Here is a 22,442-nt window from a genome sequence, read left to right as displayed (position 1 = left end):
TTCCTCTAGTAGAGTCACTGTGTTTGGATTAAGCCTTACCCTGCCTGCAGCCCAAATCAGCAAATATCCCAGGAGAATAAATGACTGGTCAGCTCAGGTCTGAAAGTTTTCCCTACCCCTGAATTCCAAGTTATCTGGTCTTTGTTACTTCTATAGCTCCCCAGTATCTTTAACTATACAACTTTGGTAACTTATCTAGCTTTTTCTAGTTTTTGCACTGGGAGTGTTGATCTGCTACAAGTTATAACATGCTACCTGGAAGCAAAAGCATTCACTGCATTGCCTAAAATTTGAGAGATCCAAAAGTTGGCATAAACACTTTACAACTGCCTTTGAGCTAGCTCCTGCCATCAAAACCATAAGCTAATCTCGACAATTGAATATTATGAAAAAAATTAACAAACTGGGCTTTAATCAAAATTTTAAACTTTATTTTTTTAGAAGTCTCTTTAAGAAACAAGGAAAAGGTAAGCCACAGACTGGGGTAAAATATTTCCAATAACTACATCTAACAAAAGGTCCATATCTAAGATTTATATTTAATCTATAAAGAAAACTAAGAGGACAAACTCCATTTTTTTAAATGGGGAAAGGTTTTGAACAGATATACAAATGATCAATACGCATTTGAATAAGTGCTCAATGTTATTATTCATCAAGTAAAACCACAATGAGTAACACTACAAGCTCACCAGAATGGCTAAAATTTAAAAACTGACACCTCCAAATGTTGGCCATGATATGCAGCCACTTGAACTCTTTATTATAGCTCATGGGAGTGTAAAACCATGCAAATACTTTGGAAAAAGACTGAGATGTTTCTCTCAAAAGTAAACACAAGACTGACCTAGAACCAAGCAATTCTACTCCTAAGGCATTTACCCAAGAGAAATGAAAGCCTATGTCTACACAAAACTTGTACATGAATGTTCATAAAGCTTTATCCTAATAGCCTCAAACTAGAAACAACACAAACATCATCAATAGGTGAATAAATAAATGAGATATAATCCCCTTTAAAAGAATTACATGGGCCGGGCATGGTAGCTCATGCCTGTAATCCCAGCACTTTGGGAGGCCGAGGCAGGCAGATCACGAGGTCAGGAGTTCAAGACCAGCCTGGCCAACATGGTGAAACCCCGTCTCTACTAAAATACAAAAATTAGCTCGGTGTGGTGGTGCGTGCCTGTAATCCCAGCTGCTCAGGAGGCTGAGGCAGGAGAATTGCTTGAACCCGGGAGGCGGAGGTTGCAGTGAGCCAAGATTGTGCCATTGCACTGCAGCCTGGGCAACAGAATAAGACTCCGTTTCATAATAATAATAATAATAATAATAATTACATGTTATATTTTTGAAACATCATTAATCAAATGACATCATCAAGATTTTTTCCTTTGGAGGAGTAAGGAAGAATCATTATTCATGCATTGAAATATTTTTGTTGTTGCAAATATCCATTATTCCAGATACTGTACTTGGTAATGGTTTAGATATACAATGATGAGCAGATTGGGTATGGCTACTGCCTTCACTCACAATCACATGACAAAATTTCTGAGTTTACAAAGACAAAAGTGTTTATGGACTGTTTATATTTGTGTGTTTGTTAAACAGCAGAGGGGATAGTGATTATTGATCTTGATGTAGCATCTGGAAATAAGTTTCTATTTAAGAATTTGCACTCCACTTAAGTTTGCCTAGGTGAACGTTTTATAGTTTGGGTAGAGAGATGATGGCCACTGAGAAGCTTGGAGCTTTGATGCTAATCTCTGCAGCTTCCTTTAACAAAACTTAGGGTCATTTGATCTTTTTGCGTTTTCATCCCTCCTTCTTTAAAAATAATCCCGATTTTAGGTGTGGGGTGTTAAAGGACCTTTAGCCTGATATAACCACCCACCTTGTATTTCTGACTTTAATAGCACTAGATTGCTTATAATCTGGGCAATTTCTCTGCTTCTTTGGCTGCTCACTTCAGCTCACTTCAATTCCTTCTCTTCCTTAAACTGTACATGTGTTTTTCTCCCCCCCAGGCTTCCTTTGCTGTTTAACTGTACTTCATACATGCAGGTATCATGTCTTTATGAAGGTTTTCAAATTAAGGAGGGTACCACTCCCCTCTGCCCACCTCTACATACCTCTGTGTGCCTAACTTCATTATATCAATGGATGAAAATCCCACAGCTGAAAATAGGCACTAAAGTACGTCACAATCTGAAGCTGGTCCAACAACATGCTCTAAAGGCTTATAAGTAGTTGCCCAAAAAGTCCCTATCACAATGAAAAACTCCACCTGCTATTTCTAATTCACAAAAACTGACTACTTGAGAGGAGAAGGGAGTCAAAGTCAGATGCCAAATACTTTCCTCAACAGTACAATCCCTTCCCATGTCCCCTTCCCAAGGACTTCATCACACTCCACCATCCAAGTGAGAAAGATTTTGAGACATCCATGCACAGAAAGAAGGCATGTATGAAATGAGGGAGAGACTGACAATTCTTGCCCTGGTTGGATGTCTGCTTAGGCAATGGACATGGTTTCTTTCTACTCAAGGGAAAAGAAATCTGGAGAAAGAAGGCACAATCACTTAATTATCACAGTTTAAGCCACTTTACTATTAAATCGCCCAAGAGAGCTGCCTCCCAGCCAAGAGAGACACAGCTGGTGGTTGTGGGGTGGGCCACCAAGAATAGAAGCTGAGGGGGTGGAGGAGGGGGCCGAATGCAAATCTGACTCTGGGGTCAGCTGCTGCTCCCAAGTACCAGTTCTGTATCTCACGAGCTATGTGAGCTTGGGCAAAACACTTAATTTTTCTGAGTCTTAATTTTCTCATCTGTAAAAAGGGATAGTGTAAGTATTGATGTTATAGGATTTTAATGAAGCTTACACAGAATACTAGAAAAAAAAAGATGCTTCACACAGCACTTAGCATGAAATGAAAGCATATTTAATGGTACTAAATATAATAATTGTGTTCTCCGCTTCTAAAACAGACTTTATCCCAGATCTTTATTGGAGTTGGATTCCTGAACCTTCTTTCCTCTCCCCTCACCCCTGGCATGCCTCATCCAACCAGTGCCCAGCTTAGTTTCAAGGTCTCAGTCTTTCTTATCCTATTGCTGCCTATCTTACTGTAGTTTAATTAGCCATGTCTGCCTGTGTCCACATATCATTAAAGAGCTGAGTTTGGTAGTGCAAACATTTTTATCCTACTTTCTAGAATACTCTGAATTGTGTGATAAGAGGGTACTCTGGAAACTTGCAACAGCCAGACATTTAGCAAATCCCAGTGCCCATATTTTGTAAAGAAAACACACACCCTGAGTGTAGCGGTGCTGCAAAACTCATAAGACAGAGCACAGTAAAAATACTAAGAGGCTGAATATACCAATGGAAAATGACTAGGCCATGTATAATAACAGAACTTTGACCTGCAATCTGCAGCAGCAGTCCAGGAAGCCAGGCTGTTCTAAGTCAGACTTGTAGGAAGCCAAATTGCTATCTCGTTACAATCCAGGAAGCCAAATAACAACCCCTGTAGCATTTGGCCCCAAACAACCAGGGCTTGATTAGTACCTGACAGCTTCCCTAATTGTCGTCCCTGCTTACAACAAACCAAAGAAATCCAAATGTGCACCCCTAACCAAATAGATAGGATGCACTACCTCTTAGCTCACCTACAGCTTCCCTGTGTCAACAGCTTCCAATCAGGGCACGCTTGAAGCCTGCCCTTGTTGCCTACTATAAAGTTTTCCCACTCTTCTGCCAACCTTTCAGCCTCTGCCAAATGCGAGTGACAGTGGCTGACTCCTATACTACAGCAAGCTTTGAATATAGTCTGCTTGTCCTGATTTGGTCTCTGTTTATTTCCACAATATTTAAGTACAAAATCTTATTTCAGTTTTATCTTAATGAAATTTGGCCACATATTAAGCTTTGGCTATGTGGTATCATGTATAATGGCTGGTCTCACTGTGGGGTACCACAGAGGCTTAAGCTTAACCTTTGGCATCTCGAAGGCACCCAAAAGTGAAACACAGCTGAATAAGAAATATCAAGACCCCAGAGTACTTGCCGGGAAGGAATCAAATATTTAACAAGCTCTAAAAGTGAATGAGGACTTTGCCCTATTCTAACTAGGTTAACTCTAGGAGAAGATGACCTGGCTGATCTGTAAGGTAATTAGCAAATGTCACGTTAAAATTAGTTACACAGTCTGATGAACCATTGAGTCCCACTAACATCATCATAAATAGTCAACTCATTTTCTCTATTTTTATGTTACCAATAAACCCCAAATGTATTGGGAATTACCAAACTTTATGCAACAATTTTTATTGGCTATTTTTCCCTAATCTCTATATAACATCATTTTTAAAATAATAGAAAGTTAGGCCAATCTATTATTTAATAAATAGAGTATTTGGGCCTACTAAGAAATGTTCAACTTTGTTCAAATGATTACCTCTATTTCTTTTATTTTAAGGCCAAAAGAACTAAGCTGTTTCAGAGGGTTAATTGGTATGAGCGAGGAGGGGAGACGGGAGACCAAATGTACCATCCCATGGAACTTGGAAGAGAATTACTCTTAAACTTTTTTTCAAAGTATATTTTGACAATAATATCCCCAGGCTATAGAGCTAAATTGCTTTGTTCATTTATGAGGATCTGTGTCTCCTCAGTGTGTTTAACTCCCACAGGGGAACAATAAAGCCAGAAACAGTGGTCATTATTAATCCCCACTACAGTGGGGAGTTCAAAATAAGGCCTGCTTGTCTTAGACAATAGTTTCATATTTTAAGTTATTTTATATATGTATATAAAGAGAGAACGAGATTTAAATTTGTTCTATCTGCAGCCTCTTGTGCCTACACAGGGAGCATCAGTGAGTGTAGGTGGCAGCTAACAGCACCTCCCTCTTACTCTTTAGGTCTCAAACTCTGCATGACCATCATTTCCTCCCAGAAGCTAATCTGCCTCCCCACATCCTCCATCCCCTAACCCCACAAAGTTCTACCTCTCTTTCCCCCTTCCCCCACACATTACATTGTTTCACTTTGGCATTTGTTTAGTATGACTATCTCTTTAACATTTGTTTCCCAATAAAACTGTAAGCTCCATCATGATAAAGACCTAGCACAGTTTTGCTCACTTTTCCACAGTGCCAGGTTCTTAGAAGGGACTCAAATATTTTTTGAGTGAATAAATATATTAGTGCCTGTGGGGTGTGGTTGGAGTGGTAGAAGACTGAGACAAAGAAAACTAAACTATTCTACCTCAAAAAGCAAGAACTGAGGAGTTAATACAAGCCAAACAGCAAGGAGGCCCTGGTGCCCAGGTAATGGATTAAAAAAATGGTGGGTGGGCAACATGGCAGTTGGCATGGGGGTGTAATGGAAGCCATGGTGTTAGTTGAAGCCACTTATATGAAATAAATAGCTAATGTTCAATTTGTTGGTTATTTGCTAGCTATGAATGATGGGAAGCCATTTCATATCATGGAAGGACCAGTAACATCCACTATCAACACAGTCTTGAGTGAGTAGAACCCAGTGAGAAAAAAGAACACAGAGGCCCAAACAGAACGGAGAGGAAACCTTAGGAATAAACTTGGGACAAATGTTCTTTCCTCACATCTCCAAATATACTAGAGAGAGGTGGCCAGGGTCGATGCCAAGGCAAGTATGGTACAGAGGTACCACTTGTTAAAGTACAAAATCACTTTCATACTGGCTAGTAGAATCACTGATGTTGACCTTTTTCTCAGGATTTCTTGGAGGACTTGAGCCCCTTCCTGACTCACAGGGTGGACTCACAGCAATCACAGGGTTAACACCTACCATAGAAGAGGGGGTCCAGGCCAGCTATCTATCTTTATTATTGCTCCAAGGGGCACCCATGAAGGGAAGACAGAGGCTAATATCTAGGTTTTACTCCAAAGCTGCCTCAGACCTCAGACCATAAAGAACAGAATACCAGTGAGTTTTGGTGGTATCTCCACAATGCTTTCACTTGTTCCACTTTTAGAAATATTGCCAATTGATCATCAATATGATTGTGCAAGTTATCCTCCCACCTACAGTGTATGAGTTTTTCTCCACATGCTCATTGTATGTCCATACAAAACAAAAATGAATGTCCACCACAGCTTGAAACATAAAGGCCCCAAACCACAAACAACCCAAACATCCATGCACAGATGAATGAATAAATGAGATACATGACCTATACAAGGATTACATGTTGGATTTGTATTATACTTTTATGATTATTCACATCCATCCTTGAGTATTTTAAGTTTATATCTAGAAGAAACTATCAAAACTTTTTCTAAAGTGGTAGTACTACTTTATACTCTAATTATGTATGAGAATTCAAGTAACTCAAAATGATTACCAAATTTTGTAGTGTTAAACTTTAATTTTTGTCATTCAGGTGGACATGTAGACATATCTAATTGCAGTTTTAACTTGCATTTTTGATAATAAATTAGGATACTGATAACTTTTCCATGTTCTCCCCTTTCCTTGTTTCTGTAAGTTGGGTTATTTGTCTTCTTAACATTTAGTTGTAATTCTTTATATACATTGGACAAAAATCTTTTGCCAGATGTATTTTATATATGTAGTGTGTGTATACACACACACACACACACACACACATACACACACACATGAAAAATAGAAAGCAAAAGAAATTAGAAAATCTTAAAGGCATCCAGAGAAAAAAGACTGTATTTTCAAAGGAGAAATAATAAGTCTAAGAGCTGAATTTTCAGCAGAAACTATAAAAATATGTATGTTACACACACACACACACATATATGTAGTAACATATATTTTATATATATATATTACTATATATACTCTATCTGAGTTTGGGGCTTCTCTTTTTATTTTGTCAAGGTGTCCTTTAAAGAGCAAAATTTTAAATGTTTGGTTAAAGTTCCATTTATCATTTTGTTTTATAACTCTCAAATTTTGAGACTGATGTATTATTTGCATGCGGACTTTAATCTCAGAGACAGTTGCAAAATGTTTATACTATCCTTATACTAAAGATATCAACTCACAGATTCTGTGAGCTCAATGATATCCATGTAGGATAGATAAGGAAAACCATGGCTGGATACACTATTTTCAATCTCTTGAAAAGCAAAAGAAAATGGAAAATCTTAAAAGCATCCAGAGAAAAAAGACTCACTATTTTAAAAGGAGAAGCAATAAGTCTAAGAGCTGAATTTTTAACAGAAACTATGAAATCTAGAAGAAAACAGAATGGTAGCTTCTAAGTACTGAAGGGTAAAAATCATGCTAGAATTCTACCTCCAAGAAAAGTATCCTTCAGATATTGGTATAAAATTGAGACAAAAGCACTAGAATTCATTACCAGCAGACTTCTATTTCCAGAAATTATAAATGGAAGTTCTTTGGCTAAAGGAAATAATTCCAGATGGAAGCATGAAATAGTAGTGAGGAAGGAAGAGCAACATACAGATAAAAAATTAGAATAAGAGTCAAAGAATATTTACTGTTATAATATTAATCCTACTAGTGTCTTGTGTAGATTATAAAGTCTGATAAAATAAGTGGCATTCATAACTCAGTGGGCAGAAGGAGGATAGAGTTAAGTTCTCTTAAATTTTTTGCTTCGTTTGGGAAGTGATAAAAGTACTAATCTAAGATAAACTGTCACAAATCAAGGATGCACGTTGAAATCCAGGGTAACCATAGAAAGGATTACAAACAAATGTATGATTCAAAGCCAATAGGAGAGAAAAAAAATAGAATAGTCCTTTCAAAAAAGAAAGCCAACAGAAATAGCAGAATCAAACTGTAAATAGACCACAGAGGTCACCATAGCTAATAAAATATTGTATTTCTTTCTGCCAAAGTATGTAATCACAGTTCCTAATCCATTACCCACCTCATGGCCTGCATTCATCCCAGCCTGGCAGATGAGTGTTTTTATGCTGAACATGAAAAAGAGCATTCCTCTTTTCCAGACACTCAGCTATAAACTTCATGGTCAGAGGCATTGACACTATGATAATCTTCTGGCCAAACTTTCCTCTCAGTATCCATTTTTAAGTGTTGATTATAGATGAAACAGGAAAGAGGAGAACAGAATAAAATAAACACACTGTATTAGTTAGGTCTCTTTAGTTCATGCTTCAATAACAACCCTGAAATCTTAGTGGTTCAAAAAAATAAAGGCTTATTTCTCACTCATGTAACATGACAATGGAAGTCAACATTAGCTCTCCTTCAAGTTGTCTTCATTTCTGATCCTAGCAGAAGGAGTAGCGAAAGGGTAAGAGAGAGTACTGAACAAGGCCATAACTTAAAGTTTCTGCTCCAAAATGCACAGGTCACTTCTACTCACCTTTCATTGCAGAAGCAACTCCCATGGCCAAGACTGATATCCAAAATGTTAAGTATTGTTCTCCAGCAGGGTCAAGCCATATGGGGTGGTGTATTAGTTCATTTTCACACTGCTATAAAGAACTACACAAGACTGGGTAATTTATAAAGGAAAGAGGTTTAAGTGATTCACACAGTTCCTTGTGGCTAGGGAAGCCTCAGGAAACTTACAATCATGGCAGAATGTGAGGGGGAAGCAAGGCATGTCTTACATGGTGGCAGGAGACAGAGAGAGCGAGGTGAAAAGTGCCACACTTTTAAACTATCAGATCTTGTGAGAACTCACTCACTATCATGAGAACAGCTTGGAGGAAACTGCCCTCATGATCCAGTCACTTCCCACCAGGTCCCTCCCTCAATATATGGGGATTACAATCTAAGATGAGATTTGGGTGAGGACACAGCGCCAAACCATATCATTCCACCATTGGCCCCTCCCAAATCTCATGTCCTTCTCGCATTCCAAAACACAGTCATGCCTTCCTAACCGTTCCTCAAAGTCTTAACTCATTCCATCATTAACCCAAAAGTCTAAGTCCAAAGTCTCATCTGTGACAAGGCAAGTCCCTTCTGCATATGATCCTGGAAAATAAAGAACCAGTTAGTTACTTCCAAGATATGATGGGGGTACAGGCATTGGGTAAATGTTCCCATTCCAAATGGGAGAAATTTGCTAAAACAAAGGTGCTAAAGGCCCCATGCAAGTCCAAAACCCAGCAGGGCAGTCATTACATCTTAAAGCTTCAAAATGATCTCCTTGACACCATATCTCACATCCAGGTCATGCTGATGCAAGAGGTGGGCTCCCAAGGCCTTGGGCAAATCTGCCCCTGTGGCTCTGCAGGGTACAGCTCCCATGACTGCTTTCATGGGTTGGCTTTCATTGATTGCCTGTGGCTTTTCCAAGCACATGACACAAGCTGCCAGTGAATCTACCATTCCGGGGTCTAGAGGATGGTGGCCCTCTTCTCATAGCTCCACAAGGCAGTGCCCCAGTGGGGACTCTGTGTGGGGTCTCCAACCCCACACAGTTGGGAACCTCTACATTGCCCTAGTAGAGGTTCTCCATGAGGGCTTTGCCCCTGCAGCAGACTTCTGCCTGGACATCCAGGAATTTCCACACATTCTCTGAAATCTAGGCAGAGGCTCCCAAAGCTCAACTCTTGCCTTCTGCACACCCACAGGCCCAATACCACGTGAAAGCCTTGAAGGCTTGGGGCTTACACCCTCTGAAGCAATGGCTCAACAGCTACCTTGGCCCCTTTTAGCCATGGCTGGAACTAGAGCAGCTGGGACACAGGGTGCCATGTCCTGAGGCTGCACAGAGCAGCAGGGCCCACAAAACCCTTTTCCCTCCTAGGATTTAAGCCTGTGATAGGGAGAGCTGCCTTGAAAATCTCTGACATGTCCTGGAGACATTTTCCCTGTTGTCTTGGCCATTAACATTTGTCTTCTCTTTACTTATGCAAATTTCTGCAGCTGGCTTGAATTTCTCCTCAGAAAATGGGAGGAATGGGTTTTTCTTTTCTACCACATGGTCAGGCTGCAAATTTTCCATACTTTTATGTTCTGTTTCCCTTTTAAACAGAAGTTCCCATTTCAGACCATCTCTTTGTAAACACATATGACTATATGCTTTTGGAAACAGACAGGTCACAGATCAAATGCTTTGCTGCTTAGAAATTTCTTCTACCAGATACCCTAAATCATCTCTCTCAAGTTCAAAGTTCCACAGATCTCTAGGAATCTGTGGGGAAGAAGCAAAATGCCACCAGTCTTTTTGCTAAAGCATAGCAAGAGTGACCTTTACTACAGCTCCCAGTAAGTTCCTCATTTTGATCTGAGACCACCTCTGCCTGGATTTCATTGTCCATATCACTATCAGGATTTTGGTCAAAACCATTCAACAGGTCTCTAGGAAGTTCCAAACTTTCCCACATCCTCCTTTCTTCTTCTGAGCCCTCAAAGCATTCTAACCTCTTCCTGTTATCCAAAGTTGCTTCCACATGTTCAGGTATCTTATAGAAGTGCCCCACATCTCTTGGTACCATTGTTCGTGGCCTGAGAAGAATGCGTCTGGAAGAGAGAAGCAGTGACTATTTTGAACAAATACTATGATCTACCACATATGTGATATTTCCTAACCATTATATTTTTGTTATGTCATCATTCAACTATTATTTAGAAATTATTTCAGTTCAAGTGAGATTGTGTGATTAAAATGCTTCTTCTCTAAGGCTGAGGCCAACATGACATTGTTTCCCATTGTCTTTTTTCCTTATAGATTCTTCTGCTCATTTCTAAACTTGATGTTTCTATATAACATGTATGTGTGTGTGTATATATATATATATACACGTGTGTGTGTATATATATATATACACGTGTGTGTGTATATATATACAGGTGTATACATATATATATAAAAAACTGTGTCTGTGTGTATATATACATATATATACACATATATATGTATATATACACACAGACACAGTTTTTCATGTATATATTTTTTCCTAAGAGATATATTTGAACTAAATGTGTTTATCAATCAATATCATTTTAAAGTACCCATTTTAGGCCAGGTGTGGTGGCTCACAACTGTAAACCCAACACTTTGAGAGGCAGAGGTGGTAGGATCACTTGAGAGCAGTAGTTTGAGACCAGTCTGGGCAACATAGTGAAATCTTGTTACTAAAAAAAGAAATAACTTAAATAAAATATCCATTTTATGTACCAATTCTACCCATGTAAACATGAAGCAGACATATTTTCTCATTTTCACAAGAGCTATTTATCATGACTGTTTATTTATTATGACTGTGTGAGAGCAGAGTTCTCACCTGAAATCATGTAACTTATTTTCCACATAGTTGATGAATAGAGTAGACAAAACATGGACTATATCATAGAGAAAAAATTTTATAGCTGACATTTACTGAAAGTGTTGGACACAGATGCATATCTTTTAGTAATCAACAATCATGAGCTTAAAACTGACTTCCAGAGTCAAGACATTAATCACCTCTGTAATTCTCTGCCCCATGTTTCCCATAAAATTGCTACCCATGGCATCAGGAGCTAGCCAAAACAGAAGAGGAAGAAGGGACAAGCTGTATAAAAACAATAATAATGGTATCTTACACATACACCATGCTTTGTAGTTCACAAAGCAGTTACATGTCTATTTATTACCTCATTTCAACTTGAACACAACTTCGTTGTGAGCAAGACTGGTGGTGTTATCTTCATTTTATTCAAGAATGAAACAAAACTGAAATATTAAGTGACTTGTCCAAGGCCATCCAGCTTTTTAGATATAATATTACCATCCAGTAAAACTCATATGGCAGAAATGCCCTTTGCCCTGTCATTCCTTGGAGACAGCTCTAAAAAGGTCAAACGCCAGGCCTTGATAGGATGCCAATTCACTGATGGACATTACCAACTAATACTCCCCTTATCTAAAAATCCACATTATAGACAATTAAGCACTTCTATTTGCTTGACTGAGTTTTCCTTTCCACTTAGTTCTTTTAAAATGACTTTGAGCATCAGGATTTGCAAACCAGAATTTTGTAGGACTAATACATGTTTAACGAGAGAAGTCAAGAATAATGTTTTAGAAAGATGTTTTTTTACTTATCAGGCAGGTCAATATCAAAGAAAAGTCTCTTTGTGAACAATGACCTGGTGATTTTTCAAAAATGGAACAAGAAACTTTCATGTCACCATGAATTTAATACTGTCTCTTGTGTTTTCCTTTGCAATCTCTTTGATTGGATTATGTTCAAGGATACACGGGGCTCTTGTCTTTTGAGTGCATTTAAGAGTTCATTTTCCAGCTTTGACATTCAGCTCAGGAGTTTCAACAGCAATTAATCAGAACTATCCATATCAGAAACATTGTTAATCTTTACCAGACAGAAGTCGTTATGTTTGCAACTAAACTTCAATAGACTCTTTGGACGTAGGATTTATTATTTTGCAAATGTTTTGAAAGGGAAGACATAGCTTTGAAGCAGAGTCGGAGAAACAGTTTTAAAGAGTTAGAACCAAAATCCAAGAGTCATTCAACCAGACCTGGAAGGAAACATTTGTTTCTGCTGCAGGTTATAAGAATAGTCACTTCAAGGTTGAACACCATCCAAGCGTGCATTAGGGTATATGGTTATTCATCCTCCAAATTTCAGTCCTCAACCCTTCTCTGCCCTCTCCCCTGCATAAGCTCATTTCTTCCTGATTTCAATTATCACCTCAGTGCCTCAGTGTAGATGACTCACAGATTCATTGGTTACCCAGCAGGTATTGAATTCCCACTGCAATAATATATGGCATCACAATAGTTTCCATTTGTTGGGTTCTCACTATTGTCAGATGCTGGGCTAACCTTCTCTGTGCACTGACAGGAGTAAAGCATGGTGGTTGGGATGGTGCATGGTCTGGAGGCCAACTGCCTGGGTTCAAATCCTAACACTGCCACTTGCAAATTTTCTTACTTTGGGCAAGGTATTCAGTTCTCTGGCTCTGCTTTCTTATCTCTAAAATGAATATGAAGAGTACCTACCCATAGGGTCTTGTTTGTTTTGTGCTTAGAATTAAATAAAAGATTCCATGTAAGATACCTTACTCATAGTAAATTTTCAAACATTGGTTATAATAATTGTTACTAATTATCACTCTTATTTTTTATACAATGACACAATATTCCTAAGATGAAGGCACTATTTTATCCAATTTAAAAACATGCCTGTCTTCTTAATCAGCATGATAAAGGCCTCTCTAAATTATGGCCCATGGGAATAACGCGTTGTTAGAAAAGATATCAGTCCTAGACTGCAATTTGCAAGAATATGCAAATAAGAGGACTGAGATAACCATAACAATCTCACAAAGTGCTGTGAGAGCTCAAGATCCTAAATGTCTATCTGTAGCCTTGTTCCCCTAAGCTGTTCAGAGTCACAGAATGTCAGAGCTGAAAGCACAGTAAACACAAAAACATAGAACTGTAATCACAATAAAATGCTCCATTTAAAACAAATGGTATTCATCTCAGAGGGTCGAGGGATGTGATGAGAGTCACACAGTTAGCCACACAGGCAGAGCTGCAGACCCTGGCCTCTACTTACTCTGTGGATGCCCCACCATCAACACTTTCCAACACGTTGAAATGTAAACATCATTAAACACATTCATTACCTATTTGCTACTGTTTGGAAAGTCCCATGTTTAGCAAAATGCTCTCTTTCTTACATACACCACATTGCAATTCACCAAAACTATCCACATTGGAAATATTTTTACTGTTTACCAGACAGAAGCAGCTATGTATGCAACTAAATTTTAATGGGGTTCATCATTTTGCCAATGCTTTGAAAAGTGAGGTGATATGGTTTTGCTGTGTCCCCACTCAAATCTCATCTTGAATTCCCACGTGTCGTGGGAGGAACCTGGTGGGAAGTAGTTAAATTATGGGGGCAGGTCTTTTCTGTGCTGATCTCATGATAGTGAATGAGTCTCACAAGACCTGATGGTTTTAAAAATGGGAGTTTCCCTGCATAAGCTCTCTTGTCTGCCGCCACGTGAGATGTGTCTTTCACCTTCGCCAAGTGGAAATGTAAATCCAATGAACTTCTTTCTTTTGTAAATTGCCCAGTCTTGGGTATGTCTTTATCAGCGGCATGAAAATGGACTAATACAGGAGGCATGGCTTTGAAGCAAGGTGAGAGAAGTGCTGCTTTTTGAAGTGCTCAGTTAAAACAAAACACCAAATTGTTTGTTGAACTAGTCCTGGAATGAATCTTTTGTTACTGCTGCAAGATATGAGGAGCTCATCCCCTCATATCCTGTCCAGCAGGAAATTCTGTTGGCTGGTAACATGTCCAGAATCTGACTGCTTCTCACCTCTTCCAGTGCCACCACCCTGTTCCAAGCCATGAGCATCTCTTGCTTAGTGTACTGTGGGGCCTCCTACTTATAAAATCTGCCTTGACTTTTACACCTTAAAGTGTATACTTCACAAAGAATAGACTCCACAAAGTGATACTTTTAAAACAAAGTCAGATTATGTACTTGCCATATAGAAACCCCCAATGCCTTCCCATCAGACTCGGAGAAAAACTCAACTCCCTTCTGATGACCTAAGGTTCTACACTCTCTACTCCCTACCCCTACCTTCCCTGACCTCATCTCCTACAGCTTGCCCCTCATTAATTCACTCTAGCTGCATGAACCCCCAACTACACACCCCCAGCCCCGCATTCCTTAAAACTTTAGAACCTTGCCCTAATTGTTCCTCTGCTTCTCCGCCTGGAGCAATCTTCACTGAGATACCTGTGTGGCTCACTCTCTCACTTTCTTCAGGTCTTTGCTCAAGTCCCTCCTCAATGAGACTTAGCTGGATCAGCATGTTCAATTATTGTATGGGGCCCGGAACGTGCACACATACACACCTGATTCCCATTAACTGCAGTTATGAATTTATATAGCATCTAAAGTAAACCAGGATATGTTTTAGAGCTAAAGAGGATGCTGCTAATAGTTATGCTGGCACAACAGAAATAAACTAAGGCTGCCTTGAGCAAACTGGGACATATATCCACCCACATATAGCATGCTCAATTTTTTTCCCTTGGCATTTATTGCCTTTTGACAAACTGTAATATTCACATATTTCTGATGTGTTTCAGTTATTGTCTGTCTCTCCCTCTTAAAGCATAAGCTCCAAGAAAGCAAAGACATCCGTTTCTTTCTTGATGTATTCTAAGTGTCTAAAATAGTGCCCAACAACCTGGAACGGAGTAGATTCTCAATAATATTTTTCAAAATAAATGAATAAATGATATAAGGAAGTCAAAGATTATCTCAAAAGTTCTTTCAAACTTTTAGCATCGGATGCATTTTTCAGTTCAATTCTATCAAAAATGGCGAAATGAACAAGATGAATATGCAAAACCAAAATTGGCATCAGAGCCATGAAATTCTAGATTCTTAATACTGGATCTGGAAGAGAAATGAATGGATGATCTGGCTCTATTTTCATTGCTTGAAGAAAGCAAATGTTTAAATCAGTATATTCCAGTTATTTTCCTGCTGTCCATCTGTATTAGTCCATTCTCACATTGCTAATAAAGACATACCTGAGACTGGGTAATTTATAAAGAAAAGAGATTTAATGGACTCACAGTTCCACATGGCTGGGGAGGCCTCACAATCATGGTGGAGGGCAAAGGAGGAACATAGGCACATCTTACATGGCAGCAAGCAAGAGAGCTTGTGCAGGGGAACTCCTCTTTATAAAACCATCAGATCCCATGAGACTTATTCACAATCATAAGAACAGCACAGGAAAGACCCGCCTCCATTATTCAATTACCTGCCAGTGGGTCCCTCCCATGACATGTGGGAATTATTGGAGCTAAAATTCAACATGAGATTTGGGTAGGGACACAGCCAAACCATATCACCATCCTTGAATGTCTCTGACTTGCTCCTTTTCATGTTTAAAAAGCTCAGGTGGAAATTCTTTCCTAAAATTTCCCATTTTTTTCACTCCCTCAACCTAAGAAAAGTCATACTCACAAGACAATGTTACTGTTCTCTTATGATGTTATTTCTGTACCTCGTACATGTTCTACAAATGTATATGTCTCCTTACATACATTCTGCCCTGTCACTTTCCACAGTTTACTATTTATAACATCTTCCATGTCTTCCCTGTGCCTTCAGTGGACTATAAGTTTCTTAGAAACAGGTGCTTTAACATTCAGTTTTGACTTCACAACAACTAGCACAGTACGTGGTACACAGTGAGCATCATACTTGTATTCATCAATCTGAATTGGACTTCATTTGATGACTATTAGATTGGATTCAATGACAACTGCACTAACCAAACTACCCACTCAAACTTGGCTGTGTGACTGCTACATTCCAGTTTAACTCTTCAGACTTTACATCGTTGTAATATCAAAGGCCCTTTCTAGCACAATATTTTCAATTACTTATAATTTCTTTCCCTACAACTGACCCCACCCCCAGCTATACATGATCTTTAAACACTTGTTGCCATATTAGAGAGGGCTACTGCTTTCCCTGTAATACTAAAAATAAGGAGTCTAAATTGGGTCCTTCTATTTATTAATGAATAAAACAATTATTAAAAATGAATTTGAAGCTATCAAATCTAATCTATCTCTACATGAAAACTCCTGCAGTTGTATTGTCAGTCATAATTTCCCACATGCATAATGGAATACATGCACACCCATGTATCTATCCCTAAAATATATGGAATAGATATTACCAAAACACATATTCTAATTCCTTAAGATTATTTTTTGACCCTCTAATATTTTGATGCCTGTTGGCCAAGTCCTTATTGACTGTGTTACTGAATAATTTGTCCATCTCTGCTCATATTTTCTGCTTCTGAGTGATTCATCATATTTCATCCTGAGATGCTTTTACCATAGGTTTGTACCACTCATCTCTGTTTCACCTTAATTATATTCAATGTCTACTGTATTCTTAGCTGGAAACCATCTCCTTTTCATCCCTCAAAGCCTACTTTAGATCTGACTCTCCCAACAATGAAATGCCCAGAAATACCTGAAATACAGCATATCATCTAGGCAAGACTATTCAGACTTGCCATTAGCTGTCAAGTTTCATGTATTTTGCCTTCTACAAATCCATCCCTGGAGCCTTCTGCCATGAAAGTATCCAATGTGAATAGGTGTTAATCTCTATCATTTTAAAATCTCCCCCCATTTGCTCCATCAGAGAATTTAAAATGTAGCATATTTTCCCCCAGACTTTCCCAGCATGTTTCCTTTGTTCAATCTAGAATCAGGCAATTTAAATGACAGGTACACTTGATTTAAAGTCTGCGAACTCCCCTCCCCACCAGTAATTCCAGATTCTATCTCCCTTAAATCATCGTTCCAATGAGAAGTCGGGAGAAATAGACAAGCATTACTGAAAATCACAAAGGCAAGTTTCTCACCAGGTTGTGTATATCATCAGATGATCTTGACAAAGTCCAAAAGCCACCAGGGGTATATTGGAAATAGTTGCAAGGGTCAAGCCCTCACAATTACCAGAAATTCAAGCTGCCTTATGTATGTGTGGAAAAGATGTGTAAACTACTGGCTCTCCAAAGCACCTTCAGGAAAACATCCTGTTCACTCAGATGATATCTGTATTTCAGCAAATGTCAGCAAGTCCACATACTTTGGCAGAACAAATGTTATTTTTCCTTTCATTACTGTCCTAAGAGGAATTGTGCAATCCTATAGATTATCGCATGGAGCTCTCATTGGCGTGTGGCCAAGGCTGAATACTCTTCTCCAGAGAAGGCAAATTGTGAATTAGATTCACCGCTGGCAAATTGCTTTTTGTGTTCGATTTAATTTCGTTTTCATGATTTTTCCTGAGGGCTCTTCCGGCCTTGCTCAACTAACTGGTTTAACAGATCAGTTTAAGTTCAGAAAAACCTCAGTATTTCCAAGGTTTCAGAATGCCTTTTTATTGAATTCCTGATTAGGACAAGTGAGAATAACAAATGTTTTACAGGTGTTCAATTCTCTAACACAGATATTGTTTAGAAGAAGGGAGAAAATCACAATAAATTACATTGGGCATAATTTTACTCAAATTTGGGAGCTGGGGAGACGGGGGAGGAAGAGGAAGGAAGAGAATGAGTAAGCAGCTTTTCACTTAAAGTGAAAGTTACATTATCTGGACAGTAACTTCTTTAAAAGTACATTGTGGGGTGGGGGGAGGGGGGAGGGATAGCATTAGGAGATATACCTAATGCTAAATGACGAGTTAATGGGTGCAGCACACCAGCATGGCACATGTATACATATGTAACTAACCTGCACATTGTGCACATGTACCCTAAAACTTAAAGTATAATAATAATAATTTAAAAAGTACATTGAACAGTCCATGAGTAGCAATAATAAGACAACAAAGAAAATTAAGGATACATGTTCAAAAGAAGAGACATGGAGTCATGACCCAAAATGTACAGAAATTTGTTTTCCATTCACACTAACCAGGTAGAACAGTTAGCTGTGAATAAACTCAAGATACCAGACTGGCTCCAATAATGAAACATTATCATTGGAATAATATAGTTCATAGATTTTAATGATAAACTTGGGGGATGTGTTAATTGCCATTAGATTCAGGTGCATAGAACACATACATGGAAATAAAAATTGAAGTAGTTGAAATGAGGCAGAAATGTATATCTTCTTTACATCAAAGAATTCTGGACACAGGTAGTCCAATATGGAAGGAATAATTCCCTACTCACCAAGGACCCAAACTCTCCCTATCTTTACACTCTACAATACTATTATGTGTCTTCAATTCTTAACATTGCTTCATGTTCCAAAATGGCTGCTGAAGCTACAGCCTTTATGTCTGCTTTCCGGGCAGGAACAAGAGGGAAAAACAAAAGGCAAACACCTCTTAGCTGAGTCAGCATTATTTGTAGAACCTTCCTAAAAGAAACACCCTACTAGCTATATACATGGAGAGTGGAAAATGTAGTATTTTAGCTAGACATCCTAGCCAAAATATTGATGGGAATTACATCCTAACCAAAATGTTGGTTCAGGAATATGGCTATTGATTAGGCAGCTTCAGTCTCTGTCACATGAGTAAACTAATATTTTTATGAAACCAGAGAGGAGACACTTTGAAGTCTGTTGGCCTCTTTCGATCATTGTCTTTATCTTACATAAATAGTTTCTTAATGCAAATGCTTATTTGGTTCTTTTTATTTTATGGCAAAATCATCCTATGAACAAGTAAAATGTCATGCAAGAGGACACATTGCTGGCTTCTCACAAAATGGTAGGGCTACACTCAACATGGCACCGGGAAGCCTCATCAGACCAAAACTACCCATAATATATTGCCTAAAGCATCCATCATAAAAGTTATTGCTTCTGCATCAAGATGATGTGCTTTTAAGAAATCTCACTTACAGTGAGTATGTGTTAACCGTTATGCCATTCAGTTCCATTAATCCATTTCTCTGTATTAGTTTATCAAATTAAATATCGTCATGGAAAATATAGAGCAGGGCTCAGAAGGAATAGAAACAAGTTAGGTACATTTCCAAGAGGTAGGCGGGAGAGAAGTTGAAGGCAGGGTGTGAAAATGAGGGTGAATTTGGGAGAATCCACCTAGCAAGGCAGAGTATGTAATAAGAATTTCATTTCTGAATAAATGAATGAATGAAATAAAAATACATGCACAGAATAACTTCTCAATAAACATTTCTGGTTGACTATCAGATAAATGCATGAAGAGATAGATTAATGTATGAATAAATCCTCAAAGATGAATTTTATCAGTGATGATTCTTTTATTTCTTCATGCCACTATCCTTGCTGTATGTGTGCTCCCTATAGCCATCATTGGGAGTTGTTGATTATGCTAAATATTAGAGTAACAAATACAAAAAGGACACTCAGAACCATAGATCACATCCCAAGCTAAGCGCTGAAGCACCAATGAGGCTGGCCAGAGAAGTAACCATTGGGTTATTACTATCAGCTTTAACATGTAATTATTTCATCCAGCACTGAAACAGAGAGGCACTCAAAATATAAACACTCAGCATAAGACTAACAGACAAAGACTTTCTATGCACTTAACTATGCACTATATCATAACTTTTAGTAGGGCTTCCTTTTCTGGTTTGGAGGCTGTGTGGTATAATAGTTAAACACATCAGTTATGGTTTCAGGAAAATTTGAATTCGAATGCTGCATCTCCACTTGTTTCACAGCACTGAGCAAGTTACTTAACTGTTTCACATCTAAGTTCCCCCATCTTTAAAATGGAAGGAATGCTATCGCCTACCTTGTAAGTAATTGTGAGGAGTAGATGAGGACTCAATGATATCAGCCACAGTTATTAGTCATTATGTGCTGGGATCATGAGGGACTGTATAAGCCAGAGTTCTTCTGAGAAACAGAACCATTAGGAGACATATATGAGAGAGAGACTTAGTTCAAGGAATTAGCTTATGCAACTGTGGGGGCTAACCAGTCTACATCCGTAGGGCAAGCTAGCAGGCTGGAAATTCAGTTGTGTTGGTGTTGCAGTCTTGAGTCTGTAGGCTGGCAACTCGGGCAGGGTTTGTATGTTGCAGTCTTGAGTCAGAATTCCTGCTTTCTTGGGAAATCTCAGTCTTTGCTCCGAAAGCTTTCAACTGATTGAATGAGGCCCACCCACATTGTGGACACAAATATGCTCTACTTAAAGTCAACTGATTTAAATGTTAATCACATCTAAAATATTTTCATAGCAATATGTAGACTGGCATTTGATGAAACAACTAGGTGCCATAGCCTCACCAAGTTGACACATAAAATTATCACAGGGACACAATAAATATACCCATCCACACCCGCATTCTTCACAGAGAAACAAGACATAAGAGGAAAGTGCCACTCTAACCTGTATGACAGATAAAGACTAGGATGGAAGCTGTGGTTTGTATTTGCAGGATTCAATGGCTTCAGATACTCCCACCCGCAACCCTCTGGCAGGTAGGTTAACACAACCAACCCAGGCAGTGGTGCCACATAAGACTTACAGCATAGAGAAGCTGGGAAGAACTCACATTTCTGCTGATGAGTTCATAACTGAGAGGACAAAAAGGAAGAGCTAGTTTTTCTTCTGAAATTTTCCAACCAGATAAATCCCTCCTCCTTGCTAGGGTAGAGACAGTGATGCCACAGGTGAAGCCCCCACTGTTTCTGTCAATTGCACCCTTTCACAGAAAGGAACTATCAGGAGCCAAGAAGAAACATTTCCCTCAATATCCTCCTCTCCTCACTACCGCCATTGTTTTTATCACCAGCAGACCGTACTGTTCATATTTCTTGTTGGGACCCTCTAGGACTTAGCCTCTGAAATGGAAACTGGAGGGTTCTGAGGCTTCCAAAACCTAAGGAAATTTTCCAAGACATATCCAGAGAAGTGCAATCCTATATTCAACCAACAGCATATTTCCTCTATCCTAGAAATCACCCTCCTTCCCCATCCCCCAAAAACTTCAGTTGAGAACCAGCTGGAGTTTACAGCACCAGGCTTAGTGTGGATCTCTTGACACCTCTGAAACAAGTTCCCCATCACATGGGAAAACTGCTCTGTCCTTCCACACCAGTCCTGGGAGCCTCTTCCAGCTTGATGCTGAAGAAGCCTGACATCCCCCAGGTAGGGGACAGCCGAGATCTCTTGGGCTCTGTTGGGGCCCGCTTAACTGTCCTTTTAAAGCACGCACCTTTCCCTCATCTGTAAAGAAGTCTGAGGGCAGAAACCAGATGTGCTGACCTCACCTCTCACCTCTCTCCCCCTGGCCTGGAATCCAGGGTTGTTCACTTCCTATTCACAAGAAGCAGCTTGCCTGGGCAAGACTGGTGTCATACTTCGTTTCAGTCAGCACAGGAGAGTGGAAAGTTGCCCGCAAAAGGCAGATGAAAAATTAAAGTGATCTTTGGCCAGCAGATTCGTTCAAAATGCAAATCCACTCGGTGCGTAGGAACAGTATGGCACAGCCCCCATGTGGGAGATTAGAATGCAGCCTTTCACCACAGCTCTTTATTCCAAAGCCGGCAGAAACTGGCTAGGCTTGGCGTTTATCTTTTTGCTCTAAAGCACGTTGGGGAAATTCCTGAATGAGTCCCTAAAATTCCCAGTGATTGGGGAAACCTGAAGGAGTCTAAGGAGCCACTGTTTGCACCCAGCCCAACCTGATTTGAACAGCTGTATGGAACCAGGAACCAGGAAGAGAATGTGGGCTTTTGAGCTAGTACGCCAACTTACCAGCCCTGAAATCTTCAGCTGATTATTTCATCTCTCTGAGAAACGTATTAACCTCTCTAGGCCACATTTTGAGGGGACTCTAAAGCTGACATTTTTGGAGCTAACATTTCCCCTGCCACGAGAAATTACACGTGTATTAGTCCATTTTCACGTTGCTGATA

The 22,442-nt window shown here is 39.2% G+C and overlaps 1 long non-coding RNA gene across 1 annotated transcript in view; it reads right to left on the bottom strand.

Moving 5' to 3' along the window:
• The window catches only part of LOC130541338 (uncharacterized), a 70,387-nt gene extending 48,473 nt beyond the window's left edge, over window positions 1–21,914 (bottom strand). Inside the window, exons 1-2 of the long non-coding RNA XR_008955381.1 lie at window positions 21,802–21,914; window positions 21,050–21,098 (exon numbers count right to left, since the gene is read on the bottom strand). This is a non-coding gene — a long non-coding RNA (uncharacterized LOC130541338). The remainder of the gene's footprint in view (window positions 1–21,049; window positions 21,099–21,801) is intronic.
• Between the last annotated feature and the right edge of the window lie 528 nt (window positions 21,915–22,442).

The sequence above is a fragment of the Pan paniscus genome, chromosome 2, assembly GCF_029289425.2.
Source record: "Pan paniscus chromosome 2, NHGRI_mPanPan1-v2.0_pri, whole genome shotgun sequence".
Classification (NCBI taxonomy): Eukaryota; Metazoa; Chordata; class Mammalia; order Primates; family Hominidae; genus Pan; species Pan paniscus.
The sequence above is the reverse complement of the archived record's forward strand: the minus strand, read 5'-3'. Positions and strand labels throughout refer to the sequence as shown.